We start from the raw sequence: 1,142 nt of genomic DNA, 5'->3' as shown, positions 1-1,142 counted from the left end.
GCTGGAGCAGCCCGTGATACAGAGCAATCTTCCTGCCTTGCTTGAAGTAGATTTTTATATGTTTATTTAAGCCCCCATACACACATAGCAAGACATATCTGGGAGGACTGAGGCAACATCAGCTCTGTATATATATGTCTGTGTGTATACACACATATACATATACATGTGTATATATACATGTATACGTTTTTATACACATACATATGTACCTACACACATGCATATACATAACACATATGCATATACATAACACATATGCATATACATACATGTGTATGTACATACATATATCCATATGTATACATATATGGATATATATACACACACGTGTGCACACATAGAATCATAGAATATTAAAGGGTTGGAATGGACCTTAAAGATCACCTAGTCCCAATCCCCCCTCTGCCATGGGCAGGGATACATCCCACTGGACCAGGTTGCTCAAGGCCTTATCCAACCTGGCTTTGAACACTTTCAGGGATGGAGCAACCATCCCTGGGCAACCTGTTCCAGTGTCTCACCACACGCAGAGTAAAAAATTTCTTCCTAATATCTAACCTAAATTTCCCCTCTTTCAATTTGTGCCCATTACTCCTTGTCCTATCATTACAGTTCCTAATGAAGAATCCTCTGGCTTCTCAGTAGGTCCCCTTCAGACACTGGAAGGTTTCTATGAGGTCTCCATGCAACCTTCCCTTCTCCAGGCTGAACAGCCTCAACTTTCTTCGTAAGGAAGGTGCTTCAGTGCTCTTATCAACTTTGTGGCCCTTCTCTGGACTTGCTCCAGCAGTTCCATGTCCTTCCTGTGTTTGGGACCCCAGAACTGGATGCAACGCTCCAGGGGGGTCTCACAAGAGAAGAGCAGAGGAGGAGAATCACCTCCTTCTACCTGCTGACCACACTCCTTTGGATGCAGCCCAGGATTCAGTTGCTTTCTGGGCAGTGAAGTACAGAAAAGCACAGGTACCTACACAAGGGTGTGTGCGGCTCTGTGTTGACAAATGAGGGCCTGTGGCTCTGTGGGGACACAAAGGGGTGTGTGGATCTGTGGGGTCACACACAAATGTGTGGACCTGTGGGGACACACATGGATGTGTGGATCTGTGGGGACACACACACAGGGGTGTGTGGATCTGTGG

Source organism: Corapipo altera, unplaced genomic scaffold (assembly GCF_003945725.1).
Source record: "Corapipo altera isolate COAL_440 unplaced genomic scaffold, ASM394572v1 94, whole genome shotgun sequence".
NCBI classification, from domain to species: domain Eukaryota; kingdom Metazoa; phylum Chordata; class Aves; order Passeriformes; family Pipridae; genus Corapipo; species Corapipo altera.
The sequence above is the reverse complement of the archived record's forward strand: the minus strand, read 5'-3'. Positions refer to the sequence as shown.